Source organism: Lepidochelys kempii, chromosome 5, assembly GCF_965140285.1.
Source record: "Lepidochelys kempii isolate rLepKem1 chromosome 5, rLepKem1.hap1, whole genome shotgun sequence".
In the NCBI taxonomy this organism is placed as follows: Eukaryota; Metazoa; Chordata; order Testudines; family Cheloniidae; genus Lepidochelys; species Lepidochelys kempii.
The window spans coordinates 113,396,947-113,419,462 of NC_136384.1; the positions used below are offsets into that span (position 1 = coordinate 113,396,947).

The 22,516-nt window shown below is 41.4% G+C and overlaps 2 pseudogenes; both read right to left on the minus strand.

The window, feature by feature from the left end:
* Nucleotides 1-826: 826 nt before the first annotated feature.
* Nucleotides 827-1,407, minus strand: LOC140912112 (interferon beta-like; annotated as a pseudogene).
* Nucleotides 1,408-15,461: 14,054 nt separating this feature from the next.
* Nucleotides 15,462-15,943, minus strand: LOC140911956 (interferon beta-like; annotated as a pseudogene).
* Nucleotides 15,944-22,516: the final 6,573 nt, after the last annotated feature.

A 22,516-nucleotide genomic window follows, 5' to 3' on the forward strand; every position in this document is an offset into this window, starting at 1 on the left:
AAAAGCAAGTAAACCAATAAAGTATTATCACATAAAATGTAACGTGCATTTGGAATTTCGTAAGAGAGTGAGTCAATTGCACAGAGCAAGGTCAAGAGTTATGGTGTCTCAGAAGTTACTGCTGGAAGAGGCAATGGAGGAGGGATTCCATTGCACAGTGCAGTTTGATTCAACTGTTTTAACAACATCCAAAGTTGTAGCATCAGCTGGAATGAAAAGGAGAATTGTTCAAACACATAGGAATGTGGCATAATTTTAAAAACCTCAACAAATTAAATGAAAATATCTTTCCTATACAGAATATCACTGGTTTTCTGACAGATTGTTCATATTTTTACATGTCTCTCTGAAGTGTCTCAGGGCTGGCAATATGAGAAATAATTCTTGTGATGACATGTTTAAAAATAGCAATTATAATAATACTTAATCATACTCCATAAGTAGAAGAATGTAAGTATTATTTGATTGTGCTGGTAAGGTGACTAACTGTTCTGGTTATATACAATTTATTGTATGTTCTGCCATTTAGCCATTGCATACGATCATCTCATATAGGGTGGTTTACAAACATGCAAACATAAATAATAGTAGAAATACTTCCAAATGCTATTACAAATCTATGTAATTTCAAATCCATTTTCAGCACAAAATGGGAAGAGCCTGATGTTGCTGCAGTGGATATCAGTTGCAATTTGGCCAATAATTATGTGGTAGAAGGACTGGGTCCTATTTAATAACACTTGAAATGTTATTGGCTATCTCTGTTCAGCAGTATAATTGACTAATGTTAATTCAGTTACCGTAGGCAAAAGTTTTGTACTGTACCTTAATTTTTAAGCCTTTTACTGAGTTTCTCAATCAGCAGAAAACATCTCTGCAATTCAACGTGGATGGTCTCCCAGGCACACGGGCTGTATTGCCTTTCTTTCAGGAAAGCATCTATCCCCTGGAAGTATTTTCTCACTCTCCAACTGGTGAGCTGGAGGTCCTCACTTTCCAGGCTGGTTAACTCTTTCTCTAGACTATCTATGTACCCAAACATACTTCCAGCCACTGAATTTATTGATAAAGTCCATTTTGGAACCTGGCTATGGAGCTCCTATCCCAGGCTGTTTGGGTGAGGTTTTTGCTAATGATGGTGAAGATTTCTTGGAGGATCTCTTGGTTTGCCATGTTGGCATTTTCCTTCTGGGACAGTTGGAGTTGGACAACATCCTGGGTGGGCTTGAAACCTTTCATTTCATTTATGAATTGTGAGGGGAAATTTCCACTCATTTTCTTCAGAAGCTCTAAGCTCTCTTTGTTCACTTTGTTCTACTGGAAGTGAAGCATGGTACAGAATCAAGATGAGATTTCAGTGGAGAAGAGCAGTACAAGACAAACATTCAGCAAACACCTTAGTTTCATCTGTGTGAGCCCATTAAGATAATCACTGGTGTTCCTAAGGCAAGAATGTTGTGTGTAAAGTCAGTATTATTCGTGATGCTATACAAGTTAAAGAGAAACTACCTTGTCTCTCAGATGCCAGGCTGAACTGACAGGTAAAAGGCTATTTACCTAAAAACTAATCAAATATCATCTAAAGGCAATTAGTGACTAACCATGGTGACCCCACAGTATTATATTTTTAGCAATCTCATTTTAAGAGCACAGATGCATTTTGAACTATACTTTTATTTGTAAATCTACACTTTATCCACTTAATCAGCAGGAGGAAACTGTTCCCTTTCCGGATAGGCAGTGAAAATCATAAAAGACTCCTATCAACCGGTAATTGTTCTTCATACCCTGCTTCATTTGAGAGAAGGAAATCGTGTAGGTATATTTAAAGTTGCTTAATCCAGGAGTAACTATGGGAGTAAAAGCTCAGGAAATATTGGTTAAACTGCACTTTTCAGATTTCATGCAGTTTAAAGAGTACACTTAACAAATTTTTTCCAGCATCAACATTTTATCTTGGGCCCTGAGAAAAAGGAACCTTCATTTACTGTCAACAGATCTGTAAATACAATGCAATTAGTGATGGATGTGGTTTACAGTGTGATTAAAAGGAGGTTTTGAAGCGAAGACATACTATGTATTTTTAATATGTGTGTTGCTGGAATATAATAATTAAAAGAATTTTTTTAAAAAATCAGATTTGTGTTCACCATTACTGCTGGTCCCTTGTCTTTTAATTTTTGCCTTTCCCTTGGCTTGGACAGGGAAATTCTTATGGTTTCTTTAATCCTCTTAACTTTCTGTGGTCACATTTCACTTTCTGATTCTCATGCCCTAGCACAAGACTATTGTGTTGGAATGTCCATCACTGCAGAGAAGTGTGTTTTACTCCAAAAAGTAAACTATTTTCACTGTAATTAGAAAATTCCCATAAAGAAAATATTAAAATGTTTCTGTTCATATTAATTTGGGTAGAGCCCCCAGGCTCCCCATGCACTTTCTTGTTAACAGATTCAACATTTCTGCTTCAACTATTTGACAGGGACTATTTAAAGAATCATAGGTCTAGAAGGGACCTCAAGAGGTCATCTAATCCAGGGGTTCTCGATCTTTAACTTTCTGAGCCCCCCCGCCCCCCAGCACACTATAAAAACTCCCTGGTCCACCTGGTTTTCTGTGTATAAAAGCCAGGGCCAACATTAGGGAGTAGCAAGCAGGGCAACTGCCTGGGGCCCCATGCCACAGGAGCCCCCGTGAAGCTACATTGCTCAGGCTTTGGCTTCAGCCCCGGTGATGGGGCTCTGGGCCCTGGGCTTTAGCTTTCTACCCTGGGCCCCAGTGCGTCTAATGGAGGCCCTGCTTGATGGCCCCTCTGAAACCTGCTCGTGACCCCCAGTTGAGAACCAGTGATCTAGTCCAGCTTCCTGTGCTGAGGCTAGACCAAGTATACCTTAACCATCCCTGACAGTCATTTGTCTAACCTGTTTGTTCTTAAAAGCCTCCCATTACGGGGATTCCACAACCTCTCTTGGTAGCCTATTCCACTGCTTCACTATCCTTGTAGTTAGAAAGTTTTTTCCAATATCTAACCTAAATGTCCCTTGCTGCATATTAACCCAAAAACTTCTTCTCCTCACTTTGGTGAACATGGAGAAAATTTATCACCATCCTCTTTATAACCCATAACATATTTGAAGACTGTTACTAGGTCACCCCTCAGTCTTCTTTCCCCAAGACTAAATAAGCCTGGTGTGACGGGTTAGACCCCCTTCTGGGATGCCACCTGATGTGCTGGGATTTCACTGAGCCTGCCTGCTCCACTAGCCTGGGCTCCCTCTTCCTGTTTTGCTGAATTAGGCTCTCTGGCCCTTGGCAGCACACACACAGGTAGGGACGCACCAGCTGTAGAATCACACAGATTCTGCAAACAGTTTTTTATGACAAGACTCAGCAAAGAAATTGCCCAGCACTTAAGTGCAGCTCCCCTCTGGAAAGTACACCCAAAATAATATTGTCTTGCGCTGTAGAGAAATCTATACACTGTAAGCTCATAAATTCACCCCCTCCCTCAATGTGGAGGAAGATATGCACAACTTACTGCTCCCCAAGTTAGAAAATTGCACAAACTGGGTTTAATAATAAACAAAACACATTTCTTAACTCCAAAAGGCAGATTTTAAGCGATTATAAGGGATAGCAAACAGAACCCACCTCCGGTCCCACTTCTGGTCAGATAGCCCCTGCGCTGTTAAGGAGGATGAAAGGCCCAGAGAAGGAGCAGTCAACGGGAACAGAGTTTCCCATAGTTGGGACCCTCCTTCCAGATGATGTTGGGGTATCCTCTCGCACTGAGGTTACCTCTCCGGGAGAGGGAACACCAGTCATTAGGAAAAGGCAGATGTTAGTAATGGGAGATTTGATCATTAGAAACATAGATAGCTGGGTTTGTGATGACCGGGAGAACCATATGTGACTTGCCTGCCTGGTGCTAAGGTTGCGGAACTCTCAAGGCATCTAGATAGACTTATGTGTAGTGCTGGGGAGGAGCCAGTCGTCATGGTACATGTAGGTACCAATGACATAGAGAAGGGTAGGAGAGACGTCCTGGAGGCCAAATTTAGGCTGCTAGGAAAGAGACTGAAATCCAGGACCTCTATGGTGGCATTCTCAGAAATGCTACCAGTTCCACTCGCAGGGCCAGGTAAGCAGGCAGAGCTTCAGAGTCTCAATGTGTGGATGAGACGATGGTGTAGAGAGGAGGGGTTTAGATTTATTAGGAACTGGGGAAACTTTTGGGATAGGGCGAGCCTATCCACTTTGGATCCAGACTGCTGGCACTTAACATTAAAAAGGTTGCAGAGCAGTTTTTAAACTAAGAGATGGGGGAAAGATGATTGCTGCAGAGGCGCATGTGGATTGGACAGAGACTTCTCTTGGAGGAGAGTCTATTGATATAGATTCTGTAGGTTTTAGTCAGGAGGAGGGGATGGAAGAGAATAAAGTATGGGCCAGATCAGATGAGAAACATTCACATAAAGAATCTGACACATCAGAAAAGGACAGACAAGTTTTTAAAGTGCTTGTACACAAATTCTAGAAGTCTAAATAATAAGATGGGTGAACTAGAGTGCCTCGTGTTAAAGAGGATATTGATATAATAGGCATCACAGAAACATTCCGGGGTACAAAATATATCGGAAGGACAGAACAGGTCGTGTGGAGGACGGGGGGAAGGAATAGCACTACATGTGAAAGAAAATCTAGAATCAAATGAAATAAAAATATTAAATGAATTCACATGTTCCATAGACTCTCTATGGATAGTAATTCCATGCTCTAATAAGAATATAACAGTAGGGATCTATTATCAACCACCGGACCAGGACAGTAATAGTGACGACGAAATGCTAAGGGAGATTAGAGAGGCTATCAAAATAAAAAACTCAATAATAGTGTTGGATTTCAATTATCCCCATATTGACTGGGTACATGTCACCTCAGGATGAAATGCAGAGACAAAATTTCTTGATACTTTAAATGACTGCTTCTTGGAGTAGCTGGTACAGGAACCCACAAGAAAAGAGGCAACGCTCGATCTAGTCCTGAGTGGAGCACAGGATCTGGTCCAAGAGGTAACTATAACAGGACCACTTGGAAATAGTGACCATAATATAACAACATTTAACATTCCTGTGGTGGGAAGAACACCTCAACAGCCCAGCACTGTGGCATTTAATTTCAGAAAGGGGAACTATGCAAAAATGAGGAGGTTAGTTCAACAGAAATTAACAGGTACAGTGACTAGAGTAAAATCCCTGCAAGCTGCATGGACGCTTTTCAAAGACACCATAATAGAGGCTCAACTTAAATGTATACCCCAAATTAAAAAACACAGTAAAAGAAATAAAAAAGAGCCACCGTGGCTTAACAACCACATAAAAGAAGCAGTGAGAGATAAAAAGGCATCTTTTAAAAAGTGGAAGTCAGATCCTAGTGAGGTAAATAGAAAGGAGCATAAACACTGCCAAATTAAATGTAAAAATGTAATAAGAAAAGCGAAAAAGGAGTTTGAAGAACAGCTAGCCAAAAACTCAAAAGGTAATACAAAAATGTTTTTTAAGTACATCAGAAGCAGGAAGCCTGCTAAAGAACCAGTGGGGCCTCTTGACGATCGAGATACAAAAGGAGCACTTAAAATAATAAAATAATTGTGGAGAAACTAAATGAATTCTTTGCTTCTGTTTTCACAGCTGAGGATGTTAGGGAGATTCCCAAATCTGAGCGGTCTTTTGTAGGTGACAAATCTGAGGAATTGTCACAGATTGAAGTGACATTAGAAGAGGTTTTGGAATTAATTGAGAAACTTAATAGTAACAAGTCACAGGGACCAGATGGCATTCACCCAAGAGTTCTGAAAGAACTCAAATGTGAAATTGTGAAACTGTTAACTATGGTTTGTAACCTGTCCTTTAAATCACCTACTGTACACAATGACTGGAAGATAGCTAATGTAACACCAATATTTAAGAAGGGCTCTAGAGGTGATCTAGAGGTGATTACAGTAAGTCTAACGTCAGTACCGGGCAAATTAGTTGAAACAATAGTAAAGAATAAAATTGTCAGACACACAGAACATAAATTGTTGCGCAAAAGTAAACATGGCTTCTGTAAAGGGATACCATGTCTTACTAATCTATTGGACTTCTTTGAGGGGGTCAACAAACATGTGGACAAGGGGGATCCAGCGGACATAGTGTACTTAGATTTCCAGAAAGCCTTTGACAAGGTCCCTCACCAAAGGCTCTCAGGTAAATTAAGTTGTCATGGGATAAGAGGGAAGATCCTTTCATGGATTGAGAACTGGTTAAAAGACAGGGAACAAAGGGTAGGAATAAATGGTAAATTTTCAGAATGGAGAGGGGTAACTGGTGGTGTTCCCCAAGGGTCAGTCCTATTCAACTTAGTCATAAATGATCTGGAGAAAGGGGTAAACAGTGAGGTGGCAAAGTTTGCAGACGATACTAAACTGCTCAAGATAGTTAAGACCAAAGCAGACTGTGAAGAACTTCAAAAAGATCTCACAAAACTAAGTGATTGGGCAACAAAATGGCAAATGAAATGTAATGTGGATAAATGTAAAGTAATGCACATTGGAAAAAATAACCCCAATTATACATACAATATGATGGGGGCTAATTTAGCTACTACTAATCAGGAGAACAATCTTGGAGTCATCATGGATAGTTCTCTGAAGATGTCCACGCAATGTGCAGTGGCAGTCAAAAAAACAAATGGGATGTTAGGAATCATTAAAAAAGGGATAGAGAATAAGACGGAGAGTATCTTATTGCCCTTATATAAATCCATGGTACGCCCATATCTTCAATACTGCATACAGATGTGGTCCCCTCATCTCAAAAAAGATGGCATTAGAAAAGATTCAGAAAAGGGCAACTAAAATTATTAGGGGTTTTGAACGGGTCCCATATGAGGAGAGATTAAAGAGGCGAGGACTTTTCAGCTTGGAAAAGAGGAGACTCAGGGGGGATATGATAGAGGTATTTAAAATCATGAGTGGTGTGGAGAAAGTGAATAAGAAAAAGTTATTTACTTGTTCCCATAATATACGAACTAGGGGCCACCACATGAAATTAATGGGTAGCAGATTTAAAACAAATAAAAGGAAGTTCTTCTTCACTCAGCGCACAGTGAACCTGTGGAACTCCTTGCCTGAGGAGGTTGTGAAGGCTAGGACTATAACAGGGTTTAAAAGAGAACTGGATAAATTAATGGAGGTTAAGTCCATTAATGGCTATTAGCCAGGATGGGTAAGGAATGGTGTCCCTAGCCTCTGTTTGTCAGAGGCTGGAGATGGACGGCAGGAGAGAGATCACTAGATCATTACCTGTTAGGTTCATTCCCTCTGGGGCACCTGGCATTGGCCACTGTTGGTAGACAGGATACTGGGCTGGATGGACCTTTAGTCTGACCCAGTATGGCCATTCTTATGTTCTTAACAAAGCAGATTACCAAGCAAATAAAACAAAGCAAGCATACTAAGCTTAAGTCTTAAAGAGATTGGTTCAAGAAATAATTTCTCACCCTAAATGTTGTTTTAGGCAAGTTGCAGGGTTTCTGTAGTTTAGAGTTCCAGTTATTTCTCTTCACAGACTAGACTCCTGTCTGGACTCAGCCCTTGCCTTTCCCACCGCTCAGTTCCTTTGTCTCTTCGGATACTTTCAGCAGTCTTTCTTCTTGGGCAGGAAGGCAATGGAGAAGAGTCCTGTTTGCTTTACACCACAACCTTAAATAAGATTTACATAAGGCAGGAATCTTTTATTTCCCAGTCTTGACCTCCCCCTCCTTTTAGTGGAAAATTACTAGAAGTCCAAGATGGTGTTTTGTACTGGGTGACAGGACCACCTGACCTAATAGTGTCACAGCCACGTCCCAGGATGCCTCTCAGGAAGGAGAGAGATTAGTATCTTCAAAGTCTTATTGTTTCTTCCTAATGGCCCATGAAGGCTGATGACCTGTTGTCTGGTGGGTGTCTCCCGAATACACACACAGTTGTAATTGTTACATCGTCAATATTCCTAACCTTAGATACAGAAATGATACATGCATACAAATTGGATAATCACATTCAGTAAATCATAACCTTTCCGATGATACCTTACAAGACCCATCTTGCATAAAATATATCAGTTATGCCATATCCATATCATAAGCATATTTCCATAAAGAATATGGGGTGTAACGTCACATCTGGTTTTTTAACCTTTCCTTATAGGTCAGGTTTTCTAAGCCTTTTATCATATGTTCTCCCCCTGACTGTCTCAAATTTATTCACGTCTTTCTTAAACTTTGTTGAAGAAAAGTGAATGCAATACTCCTCCTGAGGCCTCACCAGTGCTGAATAAAGCAGAACAATTACCCCCCATATCTTACATATGATACTTCTGTTAATATTTGTCTTTTTTGCAACTGCATGACTTTGGTGACTCATATGCAATTCGTTATCCCACTATAACCCCCAGATCTTTTCCTGCAGAAGAGGTGCTTATCTAAGTAGATGCTTACTACACTTGTCTCCACTGAATTTCATCTTGCTGATCTTAGACCGATTATCCAGTTTATTAAAGTCATTTTCAATTTTAATTGCAGCCTGCAAAGTGTTTGCAACCCCACCCAGCTTGGTGTCATCTGCAAATTTTATCAACATATTCTCCACTCTCTTATTCAAGTCATTAATGAAAATAGTGCATAGTACTAGACCCAGGACAGACCCCCGCAAGACCTAACTAGATATGTTTCAGAGTAACAGCCATGTTAGTCTGTATTCGCAAAAAGAAAAGAACTACTTGTTGGTTAGTCTCTAAGGTGCCACAAGTACTCCTTTTCTTTTTGCTAACTAGATATGTACTTCCAGGTGACAGCAAACCATTGATAACTACTCTTTGAGGACAGTTTTTTAACCAGTTTTGCACCCACCTTACGGTCATTTCATTTAGCCCACATTCCCTTAGCTTGTTTATGAAGAGAAAGCATGTATTTCTAATGTGCCAGAGCCCCAGTCCTGCCATGGGGTGTGCACCCCAAATGGAGGTTTTGGGTACGTATCACACAATAAGGGCAAGTCCCAGGGATGCTGAATATGCTGACAGTGAAATTAGTGAAATAATATGAATACTAGCAGGAAAGACCAAGGTAGCAGAGTAAATGCAGGCTAACGAAAGAACAGAATCTGTTTCAGTATATCTGTATGTTCACAGCACATAGGCACAGAAGTCATATAGTGTCTGAGGAAAGTTAGTTACAAAAGCCACAGAACCTGCCCCAGAGGCTTCATGCTGGGATAGAACTCTGCGTGTGAGCATCTCAGCTGCTCCACATGGAAGAGTGTGTGATGTGGGCTGAGGTAGAGTAGGGTCTGCTGCCTTCACCCATCCCTCTTTCCTGGGACCCCATGGATTGTTTTCCATAGGGTTATGATCTGTGTCAGGGGCCTGTACAGAGCAGACTTGTATTGGGTATGGGCAGTCCTATTACAGCTCTGCAGGGTGCATCTCACTAACCAGCTGCACAAATATTACACGTAAAAAGGTTGTCTGAGGCAATTGCAGCCTGCAGCCACCCTGGAAGATACTACTTGGCACTGAAAAGATGCGGGGTGGGAAAGTCTAATGGTACCAGAGCTGAGATAGATGCTGCAGATCTCTGTGTGGCGAGACCTTTTTGATCAGCACAGAAACCATTGACTCTGCTGAGTCTGGAGATGGAACGACAGCCACTTCCATGAGGAAGACTGGGGACAAACCTGCCCCTCCTTACTTCTGCCCACCAGTGGAAGGATGTGGGACAACCTACGTGGGGGATATTTACAAAGTTTAACTCTCTTTTAGGAAATGCAAGCTGGGATTCCCCAATGGTGTGGCTCTTCCTTATGATATGGGTGATACTGTCAAAGAGCTCAACTGAATTCTCTGCTCAGCATTGCCCTTTTATTATTAAAGGTCAGATGGAATGAATGGGAATAGGACCACCCCCCAGCGCTGAATAGGTTTGAGGTAGTTTAAAAATCAAATTCAGTGTTCACCATTTTTGCTGGTTCCTTGTCTTTTAACTTTTGCATTCCCCTTGACTTGGGCAGGGAAACTTGTCTGGTTAGTTTAACCCTCTTCACTTCCTGTGGTCACATTTCATTTTCTGGTTCTAAAGCCCTAGCACAGACTGTTGTGCTACAGGTTCCATCATGACAGGGAAATGTGTTTTAATTCAACAAGAAAACTATTTTCATTGACATTAAAAAAGAAAAATCGCATGAAGAAACCATGAAAACATTTCTGTCCATATTAATTTGGTTAGAGTCTCCCGAGTCTTTCTCCACTTTTATAAGACATTTCAGAGTTTTGCTTCAACTACATGAAGGTTTCTGTGAAGTAGAGAAAGCAGACTTACCAGAGCCCCCAGATTGCCATGGGCTACGCTCCCCATTCTCGCATTTCTTTCCATGGGTGTTGTGGACGTGTATTCCACACCAGGGTGAAGTCCAAAGGAAAGATGTACAAGAGAGAGGGAAATAAGTAATATGACTACTAGAAGGAGAGGCTAAGGTGACAAAGTAAACACAGGCCAATATGGGGAAAGCCAGATCATCTCTTTCAAGAAATCTGCATGTTAACAGCAATTCAGGGGCGCTGGAACAGTTGTTATAGTGGGGGTGCTGAAAGCCATTGAACAAAAATGTAAACCCCGTATATGATGGAAACTAATTGCTAATATTACCTTAAGCTGCACACCCCTAGTTCCAACTACTAGCAAGTATGCAAACAACTAGTTTATTAATTGAGAAAAATTAGTTAAAAAGGCCTCAGAGCCTGCTGCAGAGGATCCATGCAGGCATAGGTGCTGACTCCGTGGGTGCTCCGGGGCTGGAGCACCCAGGGAGAAAAAATGGTGGGTGCTGAGGACCCACTGTCAGCCCCCCTATCAGCACTTCCCCCTCCCTCCCTGCCCTTCCTTCCCGCTGCAATCAACTGTTTCGCGGCACGCAGGAGGCTGGCAGGGAAGCGGGAGGAGCAAGAATGCGGCATGTTTGGGGGAAAGGGTGGAATGGGGTGGGAAGACGCAGGGCAGGGAGGGAGCCGGGGTGGAAAGAGGTGGGGTGGGGACAGGACAGGGGTGTGGCCTTGAGGGAAGGGGTGAATGGGGGCGGGGCCTGTGGCCCAGCTGGTGCTGGTCAAGCCTCCCCCACCCTGGCACAATGGAAAGTCTCTGCATGTGACTCTTACCTGTGCCACGTGGAAGTGTGTGTGGGGTGAGATGAGGTGCCGTGGAGTCAGGTGCTTTTGCACATAGTTCCCTCTTGGGTTGTTCTCCGTACAGTTATGATCCATGTGTGGGGCCTGCCGTGAGCAGACCCACATTGGGCTTGGGCAGTGCTAGTCCAGGCCTGGTGGGTGCCTCTCCCTATGCCAGCTGCACAAAAATGACAGGCTGCAACAGCAGTCTGAGGAAGCCCTGGTAGGGTGGCTGTATTGGAGCCATGCTGACAGCAACTGGAAGGGGGGTCTGACAGGTCCCAACAGGTGATGCAGACACTCGGGAGCTCTGTGCGGAAAGACCTGGTGTTTTGTACAGAAACCGTAGCCTCATCTGTTTCCATGATGAATGCTACGACTAACCTCCTGCCTGCCAGTGGAAAGATAAGGGAGAGGTTAAGTGGGGATGTGTTAGTAGCGTTTTCCTCATTTTTTATCCCCCTGTGGTTGGCTTTCCCACAGGAAGGCATAAAATCATAGATGATAGAAATCATCAAATGGCTTCTTAAGTAGATAAATGGATTCTTCCACATTGCACACCTCTAAAACAGTGTGATAGAATGAATGTCAGGAGGTTCCACTCTGCATTATAGGGGTCATGAAGTAGTTAGACTTTGCTGAAGAGTTTGAATGGCTCCCAGGTGCTATATGACTGTCGTGTTCCACTGGAGACGGGGGATACATTTTGGAGGTTGTGAACCAATCTATTTATAATCCTTAACTTGTTCATACAGTCTATTTTGGCTCTCATTATTTACACATTAATAGTATTTTGCCAAGATAAACTGTAGGCTTCAACTACACCAAAGAATGAATAAAGGCAGAGAGACTTGGGCAGGAAAGAACTTCTTCTGCTGATAGGCACAGCTACTGAAAAAAACCTGTACCACAAGACATGATAGGCGTTTGTTTTAGAGTTAACTTTTTCTACATGCCTCTAAATCAGCAGGTCGCAGACTGAGGTTCATTATTCCATGGTGGTACATGGAGTACTGGATGGTGGTATTCAGAGAACTGACAGTTCCCACTTTCCGTTAAAGACAGCTCAAAGTATATAAATGTGTTCCTAGTACTACCTTTCTTTGTAAGCATTTGGTGTACGTGCCATGAAGGTATTACCTGATCTCGAATGGGAGGGGAAATGGTCAAGAGAACAATTTTGGTAAGATTAGGCCCACATCATGAAATGTTTGAGAACCCCTGAGATAAAGACAAGTAAAGGCTTCTGCAGTGTTTCCATCTGTTGACTTCAAGGAATTTACAGAGGCTCCTATTGTGGCTCCATCATTTGGGTTGTGTTAGAGAAGGGATTTCCAATGGGGCATACATTCCTGTTTTTCCCCATAAAGGCAGGTTGCCAATAAGTGTGAAAATTCACACACAGTTTGTTTTCATACTCTTTGAACATTTAATGGAATGGTTGTTTGATTTCTCTTAATAACTTTTTAATTAGAAACCTTCAGATTTAGGCTCTGTCCTAGGCAGTGCTATAATTGAGTAGCAGTTCTTCAGAATTACTATCTACAGATGCAAACTTGGCAGAGAGGTAGATCCTCACTAGGTCAGGTGCAATGGCTAGTTTTGTGTTGTTTTTGTTTTTTTCAATTAATTTTTAACTATTTGGTTTAGGATAATTTTTAGTCATTATTCACAGCACAACTGAAATTTTTATGCACAGTTCTCATAAACTGGTGGTTGGTGGTGGAACATGCAGTCCATGACCTTACAAGCTTGATTTTGGGCCAGCAGGGAAAGGGCAAAAGGGTGCAGCACCAGCCGTTTACAAACCTGACTGATAGGAAGGGTAGTTTCATGTAAGCATGATGCTGTTTGTGAGCCAAGTGTACCCTAGCCTGATTGATGAAGGGGGGAAATTAGGCCCCAGCAAGCCTGATTGGTGGCAGATAGGGAGTCTGGGCACTTGGAAACCTGACTGATAGGGAGGCAGTTTGCCCATATATCTCATTAATGGGAGGAAGGGAGAGAGGGAGGGACAAGCAACTTTGTATCACAACAGCCTCCCTCTTGGAACCCCAGTCTTTCCAACACCCCTTTCATTAGCCTTTACCAAACTAGCCTATTTCATCACAATGAACTACTGCATCAAACACCCACAACTACAAATATTGGGGGGAAATAATCTGGTAACAGGCAGAAATGCAACAACTGCAGAGTTGAAGTTGTGATTTGTTGGAGTAGTAAAACAAATTACCATAGCTATTTTTCTTACGGAGTCAATGCTGAATCATGGTTTATATTCACAATGTATTTCAGCAGGTTCTCAACATTAACCACTGATGTTAAGGGAGGCTTATGTACTTAAAGTTAGGCAAATGTTGACAAGTCCTTTGCTGACTGGAGTCTTCAGGCAGAACAAGAGAAGATTTTTATTGGGTGTTTGCTTTTTTAAATATTTAATTAATACAAATCACTACTGCGGTAGGTTGCTATTTGGTATGAATAAATATTTATTTATAAATATAAAATATCTCTAAAAATGATAAATAAGAGCAATAAATAAATATTAGAAATATATAGGAGTTGAACAACATCAAAATATTGTTACAAATCCAGTAAAATTGTCTGAAAATAATTTTCTTAGTGCAGGAAGAGAATATAGGTTAGCAATAGTTTAAAATTCAAGTGTCCCTAATTATAAATGACCTAGAAATTGGGATGCTCTTTTTTTTTAATCCTTGCAGAGAAACAGCTCCATTTTCTTATGAGTCCATGTTAGGATCTTTGAATGTGACTGTCATTCCAGGCAGCTAGGGAGAGAATGTGATATGAGATGTAGGAAATCTGTTGGAGGATCTCCTGAATGGCTAAAGTGGCAATCTCTTTCTGAGTCTCTCTGGGCTTGAGAAACTTTTGGGGCCACATTAAGTCTCTCTCTTCTTTCTGACTTTATAGGAAAATTATCCTTCCATTTTGTTCGGAAGTTGTCCTGGTTCACATCTGTAATGCTGAAGCAAAGCCTGTTACAGTTCAGAGGTAAGATTTCCTTTTTAAGAGCAGCCCAAGGCAAATTCTGAGCAAATGTGTAACATCAATGATTTGGAAATCATAAGGTTTTTCTCCTTTGGTTCAAATATTATGTTGTCTTCTGGCATATTTTCAGAAATATTGTTTGTTTTACATTTTCTCATGTGAGTAAACCAGTCTGGTCATGGCAAGAAGTATATAAATTGTGCAGTTGGAGTTCTGTAGGAGTTGGTCCCTTGTTTAGTGCAGGGCAGACTGATAAGAGTCTGGAAAGGTGCTGCTAGTAGAATCCACTGAGAGACGAAGGACTCCAGTGGAGGTGCCGTTTCACTCAGCAGGTTTCATAACATCCTCACCTGAAGTATCAGATGCTGGAATGAAAAAGGAGAATGATTCAAACATACATACACAGTTTCAAATGTCAAATATTGTCCCTGCAGCAAAGAGTCCTGTGGCACCTTGTGGACTAACAGACATATTGAGGCATAAGCTTTAGTGGGTGAATACCCTCTTCATCGAATATAGTCCCTGTTTTTCTAAGCAGATGTCAAATCATAAATACTAAGCCTTAGTGCACTTATCATCTTGTGAGAATTTTTTTTTTTAACTAAAGCTGTTGAAATGTAGGGGTAAACTGAACAAAGAAAACCAGAATAAGTACCCTTGACCATCCTAGGTGCAGAGGTAACTGGCAGAATTCAATGGTGGGATTGAAATGTGTGGAGACAGACCCTCAGTTTTCTGGTGTCCTGACTGGAATGTTGGCTTACTAGGCAGTTGTTGAAGAGAGGCGTCTCGCTGTTCTTTTCCACAGTTAAGACACTTACTGGGCAAAGTTATATTCATTATGGTGAGTTATCACTCACGATATTTTGTCATTAGTAAGCAGTTATGATGTATTTCTATGTTTTTCAAATGGAATATTGTGTGTGGTACGAAAACACTAGACTATATGCTACTCTAAAACAGTTTTATTAACATGAGTTTGAAATAGCTGAAATTACTATGGGAAAAACAGTGGGACCTACGTAATGCAAGTTATAAAACTACCATCCATCTCTCTTCAGTTGTTTTATTGAAATAATATGATTTAGTTTCCTAGAAAAATACAAATATGGTATCTTCATTTTTAAGCCGATCTGTCAGTACATCAAGATTTAGAAAACATCTGGATCTTTCTGCACGGATGATCTTCCAGGCACACCGGCTGTATTAATTTTCTTTCAGGAAATTGTCTATTATTTGGAAGTATCTCTTCAGTTTCAGGCTGGTGAGCAGGAGGTCCTCATTTCTGGGTAGGTTATCTCCATTCCCTTCTCAGCACTCAAACACATCCCCAGCTTCTCAATCTGCTGGTGAAGTCCATTCTGGAATTCCTTTATGGAAGTCCCATTCCAGGCAGCTTGGGTGAGATTGTTGTTAAAGATATGGAAAAGCTCTTGGAGGATCTGCTGGATGGCTACCTTGGCATTCTCTTGGTGGGACAGTTGGAGCTTGAGGATATCTGTGGGCTTGAAAGCTGTCCTTTCATTTAGACATTGGAAGGGAAAGTTGCCACCAATTTTCTCCAAATGCTCTAAACTCTCTCTGTTCATTCTGATTTGTAGAACATGCAGCCTGTTACAGTCCAGACATGAGATTTCACTGGAGAAGAGCAGCATGAGGCAAAATTGCAGCAAACTCCTGCTGATCATGATGGTGTCTTAGATTCCCTGTGTTTGTGTAGAACTTGAGCAACTGGTGTCTGTTCAAGGTCTTCTGTAAACTTTTGTGTTTTCGACCCCTGTCTCTGAATTTAAGCATTCTGTCGCAAAAGATTTTTCTTTCATCACTTTCTACTTTTCAAGGTTTTTTCTGCTTGAGGTTTTTACTTTTGGTTTCCTTCTTTTTAGTTAGTGGAAGAGAACAAGTCATTTGAAGAACCAAATCACAGTTAGTAACTACTTTAATATTACTGAACCCCAACATTTCTTTCCGTCGGTCCCCCCTGCCCTCTTAGATAATGAAAATATAAAGAGTAAGAAGAACATGATGATGAACAGTGTCATGCAGTTACAGTTTAGAGTAGGGACCTGTCTGTCTGCACCCAAGTTCCTGTAGTTAGCACTGCTCGGCAGGTCTGAATGTCTGTCACATCAGCAAGACTATCTATGCTTTTAAGTGATAACAATGAATTTTGGCAGATGGGGGGAACTAAAGCAGAGCTTCTTTTTGCTAGACTCTGCAAATAACAGCAGTGAAGTGATGTGTAAAGCTGCTGTTCCTTCACTTTGCCAGCAGGTGGCAAACTTTCCCTTTCTGGTGTGGCACTCAAAATCAGAAAAGCCTGCTATGCTCTGGCTGTCTCATTCCTTCCTTCCAGCCTTTGAGAGGGAGTAATACTACAGAGACCTCTTAATATTTGATAAGCCTGGAAAGAATTCCTGTGGGAGATTGGGGCCAGAGAAGTCTCTATTAATCTCTCGCAATTTCCTGGCCATTTGAAATATGAGAGATGAAAAACCATGTGTGTAGGCCAATACCAGAGGATGGACAGAGAGCACTGAGAAACTGTGAGGTTTACTTTAGAACCTGATACCAGTTGTGAAAAGCCCAAGGAACAGGTACAGTTGAAGGGTGTGAACATGCTGTCTTCTCAGGCAGTTCTGAGTAGTTCCTAATGATGTAGTGTAGTGACATGGAAGGGAGTTGTCCAAAAAGATTGTGTGGCTGGTAATAAATATTCTAGAGCAACTGACATAAATGAATGTCACTTTCAAACGTGTTTCCCTTTTCACCATTCAAGCTTTATTCTTTTTTCAATGTGCATTTCACTGAGCTTGGACATTGAAATTCAAGTGGTCTGATGAGTGAAGTTTGCAGCCTTCTTTCTGTAGCAAGTTTCACTTTCTGTTTTTCATACCATAGCACTAGGCTGTCATGTTGGAGTTTCCATCAGTGAAGGGGAATGGTTTTCAACCCAAAAATTGAAAAGGAATGTTTTCATATTAATTTTAAAGAAGGAAAAGAAGAAAACATGACCATATTTCTGTCCGTGTCACTTCTTTTACATCTCCCTCTCCCATCACCTCGAGCACTTTTTAAAATCATAATCTAGAGTTTTGCCTAAACGATTCGGAAATGTCACTGTAAAGAAGGCAGTTTATTGTACATAAGTATACCATATAAGGGACCCAATCATGCCAGAGGTGCTGCACCCCAATCTTGCATTTACTCCACTGGGAGTTCTGCGTGTGCATTTCCTGGCAAGCTGAAGCTTCAGGAGATAATAGTTATGTGAAGGAGAGAAATTAAATAATCTGAATTTAAGCTTTTCCTATTGAATTAAGAAAGCTATGGGAGGAAAGACACATGGTCTTTCAGAATATTTTCATCATAATGAACCTGTTTTCTGGGAAAAGTTAGATGGAGACTGAGCTGGTTGAAATATTTGCTAGAATTTGATGAAATCCTGTCCATTTAAATTTCTGTGAAAATAGCAGGAAATTTTATTGGAATTATTTTTTTCTGTATCAGCCAGTTTAATTTGAATATGAAATAAGAGATTAGTTTAGCCCCTTTTCCAATAGGCAAATAATCTGCAAAGAAATTCAGAATTTGCCAATGTATTTATTTAAAATGATTTGACAAATGATTTATACACATTCCACTCTGATTGCTCAGGACCTCGTCACCACACTCATTTCCCTATGAGTATTTGCTGTTCATAATTTGCTGCTTGTTCTGTGTGATGGTTCACCTGAGTAAATGCTATTGTGTCTGTTCCTGGGATGGTTGCCTTCAAATTCAAAACTGCTTTCCAGGTGGCTGCACAAACTTCTCTGGAAAAAGTCTCTTTAAAATATGTATTTATATGAGTGTTTCTTATACTTTCTGACTACAGAGATATTCTTTTCCAACAAAAACTCACACGTACAAATATTTCAGAAAATGTTTACAAAGGACCAAACATTTTTCATAAATGTTGAATCAGTCTCAAATGTTCAGGCTGTGGCTGAATTATGTGGTTGGCAGCGCTACTGTTGACTGATAGCTCTTCAGAACTACTATCCACCTACACCAAACTTGGTAGAGAGGAGGATCCTCACTAGATCTGATGCCACTGGCAGGTTTATTACTATAATTTTAAATGTTGGGTTTAGGTAATTTTTAGGCATTGTTGGTGTTATAACTCAAAGTTTAATCTATTCTGTGCACCAGACTGGTTGTTGGTGGCAAGGAGCACACACGCCTGATTTGGAGGGAGTGGAGGGGTGGCACCAGCTGGTCAGAAAACTGGGGGATAGAATTGCTGACTTGAGTGTACACAAGCCTGAGTCATATGGTTTGATTTGTTTGTGTGTGTGTCTGTGTGTGTGTCAGGTGGAGGCCGGGGGGAGGAGGTGGAGTCTCTGTAAGACTTGTTAATTTTAAAGTAATATTATGAAGTTGTTGTCATGAAATTTCCTCATCATAGGAAACCTCTTTCTATGTGTATCCATCCGGTTGGACAGGACCTCCAGAAGGTACTCACTAGGCTGAGGACAATGGGAAACCAGTTGGGAAACCAGTTGAGTGAAGTTGGTGTGAAGGAGAATGGGGGTTAGGAGTGGAAAGTTACTGAAGGTCAACAAAGAGCCAGATGACAAAACCCAAAGGTTCTAAAAGAAATCCCAGGGGGCAGACCCACAGGACATTTGGGCAAGAGGAAGGAAGGGGATGAACTGGCCAAGGCCAGGTTATGTGAGCTGGAGGAGAATGCTCTGTTTTTGTGCATATAAGTGATGCATTGCAACAGAAGGATGTTGGATGACCCCAAGTGATTCTGATACAGGCTCATAGAATGGCCTGGTGTGTTGAGGAAACTGAGGCAGGGAATTGCAGAATTTTTGTTCCATTTTCTGTATTTTCTGAGTGATTAAGTAAATAGCAATAGTGTGTTAGAATCCTGTGCAAAGTGTCTCCGTATTATAATCTACACGTACTACATGGCCCCTGGAAGAGGTAAACACCTCTGGGTATATTACTGGTAGAGGACATGTTAAAGCACATTCTGAGCGTCAAAGACTACCCAGCTGACTGGGTACTGTGAAGAATTTAGTCTCCTGCTAGAGACACCATAGTTTGGACTGTGTTACAAAAGGGATTTGAAATGGGACATGCCTTCCTGTTTTTTTTCCCAAAGGCAGGCTTCCATTCAGTGTAAAAATTCACACACACTTTGTTTTTTCACTATTTGAACATGTAATGTAGTGGTTGTTTGACTTCTTTAAAAACTTTTAAATAAGAAATCTCCAGATTTAGAGTGTGGCTTAAATTAATGCTAGACAATGATGGGACTAACTAATAGCTCTTCAAAAATACTATCTACATACCTGGACTTGGCAAAGAGATCCTTACATGATTTGTTCCAATGGATGGTTTTTGTTTTTGTTTTTGTTTTTTTGCTTTCAGGTAATTTTTAGTCATTCACAGCTCAACTGAAATTTTGATGCACTGTGCTCCTCCAGCTGGTGGTTGTTGGTGCAACATGCAGTCCCTAAGTACATACGCTTGTTTTGGGAGCACCCGGGGGAGAGCAAAGGGAAGCAGCAGCAGATGCTTACAAGCCTGATTCACAGGAGGGGTTGGGTATGTATAAGCTTGATGGTGTTTGTGAGCCAAGTGTACCCAAACCTGACTGGTGGAGGGGAAAAATTAAACCCGCATAACCCTTCCTGATGGTGGTGGTGGGGGAAATACGGAGTCTGCGTACATGGAAACCTGACAGTTCAGACACATCTCATTGGGGAGGAAGGGGACAAGCAACTTTGTACCACGACAGCCTGAAGTCTTCCCCTTAGAATGCTTGTGTCTCCATCCTCCCTTTCATTTCAACACAATGAACTATTGCTCCAAATATCTGCAACTACAAATGTTGTGCGTGAAAATAATCTGGTAATGGGCAGAAACACAAAAGCTGTGGAGTTGAGGTTGTGGTGTGTGGTCTGTTGGAGTGGTCAAACTAATTACCCAAGCTATTTTTCTTATGGAGTCACTGCTGAATCAGGGTTTATGTTCACAATGTACTTGAGCATGTTGTCAAGTTTAACTGCTTATGTCAAAGGAAAGCTCGTGTACTTAAAGTATGGCAAATGTTTACAAGTCCTTTGCTGAACTGGAGTCTTAAGGTAAAACAAGAGAAGATTTTTATTGAGTCTCTGTTTTTTTAAAAATCTAATTAGTACAAATCACTACTGCTGTAGGTTGCTATTTTGTAGAAATAAATATTTATTTATAAATATTATAAAACCTCTGAAAAAATAAATAAAAACAATACATTAATATTGTGAATAAATATAAATGGATTAACATAAAGACACTTTTAAAAATCCAGTAAAATGATCTGAAAATCTTTTCACAGTGCAGGAAAAGAATATATATTTGCACTAGTTTAAAATTTCAGAGTGCCTAATTATAAGTGACCTAGAAACTGGGATATTCTTCTTTCTTTGTCATCCTTGCCACAAAATACACCTCCAGAAGTTTCCCTTGCTTATGAGTCCATGTCAGGATCTTTCCATGCGACTGTCGTTCCAGGCAGCTTGTGAGGGTATTTTCCATGAGATGTAGGCAGAGGTGAAAGTAAGGCGGTCCGGTCTGGTCCAATATAACGGCAAGAGCCGGTACACCATGCCATACCTGACCGGCTTCCTGAGGCTGGCCATTTAAAGGGTCTAGGGCTCCTGGCAGCGGCCAGAGTCCCTGGGTAGCGGAGGCAGCTCAGGCCGTGATTTAAAGGGCCCTTTAAATACCCACCGAAGCCCCTGGCCGCCACCACTACACTGGGGGCTCTGGCAGGGGGCTCGGACAGCGATTTAAAGAGCCCGGGGCTCCAGCCGATGCAGGGAGCCCCAGGCCTTTTAAATCTCCACCAAAGCCCTAAGCCCCGGGGTAGCGGAGGCAGCAGAGAGCCTCTGGGGCTCTGTCGTCGATTTAAAGGGGCCGGGGCTCCACTGCGGAAGCGGTGGACGGAGCCCTAGGCCCTTTAAATCACCCCCAAGCTCCGGGACACCCAGCCGCCTCTGCAGCTGGTAGCCCGAGATTTAAAGACCTGGGATTTAAAGGCTGGCCTCTTCCGGTTGAGGCCACACCTCTTCTGGTTGAGGTATACCCGCTGCTCAGGACTGTGGCATACTGGTAAGTCCTTTAAGTTACTTTCACCCCTGGATGTAGGAAATCTGTTGGAGGATCTCCTGGATGTCCACTTTGGCAGTCTCTTTCTGGGTTTCTCTGGGCTTGAGAAAATTTTGGGGCCATGTTAGGTGTCTTTCTTCATTCTGCCTTTGCAGGAAAATTATCCTTCCATTTTTTTTGGAAATTGTCCTGGTTCATATTTCTTATGCCGAAGCGAAGCCTGTTACAGTAAAGAGGTAAGATTTCGTTTTTAAAAGCAGCCCAAGGCAAATTTGGAGCAAACGCCTAATATCAATGATTAAGAAATAGTAAGGTTTTTCTCCTTCGGTTCAAATACTACTTTGTCTTCTGCAATATTTTCAGCAAAATTTTCTGTTTTACATTTTCTCATGTGAATAAATCAGTCTTGGTAATGGAAGAAGGCTATAAATAGTGCAGTTGAAGTTTGGCAGTTTGCTTAATTCAAGATGGACTGATAGGAGTCTCGAAAGCTGCTGATTCGAGAATCAGTTTAGAGACAAAGGACTCCAGTGGAGGTGCAGTTTCATTCAGCTGTTTTCAGAGCATCATTACTGGAAGCATCACGTGCTGGAATGAAAAAGGTGAATGGTTCAAACATGGAGAGATTCAAATGCCAAATAGAGGCCATCTTTTTCTAACCAGATGTCAAATCCTAAATCCTGAGCCTTAGTGCACTTGTCATCTTGTCACAATTTGTTGTTACTAAAGCTGTTGAAGTTAGGGGTAAACAAAAGAAAGAAAAGCAGAATAAGAACCCTCGGCCGTCCCTATGTGCAAAATGAGTTGATGGGATAGAAGTGTGTGAACACAGACCCCCCGTTTTCTGGTGTCCTAACTGGAATGTTGTCTAATGAGGCAGTTGTTGAAAGGGGGCTTCTCACTGTTTTTTTCCCCAACTTAGACACTTACTGGTCAAAGATCTATTTGGCATAGTTAGTTATCACGTAACAATATTTTGTCTTTAGTTAGCAGTTATGATATATTTGTATATTTTTCATATAGAATATTGTGTGTGGTAGAGAATCACTAAATTATATGCTACTCTGAAAAGATTTGAGCATGCGTTTGAAATAGCTGTATGCATAAAATTA